We start from the raw sequence: 521 nt of genomic DNA, 5'->3' as shown, positions 1-521 counted from the left end.
ATGAAAGACCACACCCACCCAGCACACACACTTTGTGCTCTGCTCCCCTCAGGTAGGAGGCTGCGGAGCATTAAGTATACACCCACGAGACGAACAGCTTAATTCCAGAAGCTATAAGACACATAAACACTAAATGAGAGGAAAAACAACAACGATAAAACACTGTAGTTGTCACTGGAGTAACTTGACTAACTGCCACTTTATTGACAGTTCTCACTTTATTTGATGCCTTTTATTCATCCTGTTGCTAACCATCCATGCTGCACAATGTCACTGTGGCTCATGTTGATGCTCTTCTCTCATGCCATTATCATTATGGCTGTGTTTTATTTTATTCTTTATCTTTATTTTACTTTTCTTCATGTTCGCCTTCAAGTTTATTGCTCTGGGGTTAAACCGGGGTCGTGGGTATGGAATTCCATCCCACCTCGTGTAAGCACGAATGACAAAAAAATTCTCCTTGACGCTTGAACTTATTGTCTAATAATCGAGAACAAGATACACAATATCCACACTTAAAA

The sequence above is a fragment of the Austrofundulus limnaeus genome, unplaced genomic scaffold, assembly GCF_001266775.1.
Source record: "Austrofundulus limnaeus strain Quisiro unplaced genomic scaffold, Austrofundulus_limnaeus-1.0 Scaffold820, whole genome shotgun sequence".
NCBI lineage: Eukaryota > Metazoa > Chordata > Actinopteri > Cyprinodontiformes > Rivulidae > Austrofundulus > Austrofundulus limnaeus.
Note: the sequence above shows the minus strand (reverse complement) of the source record.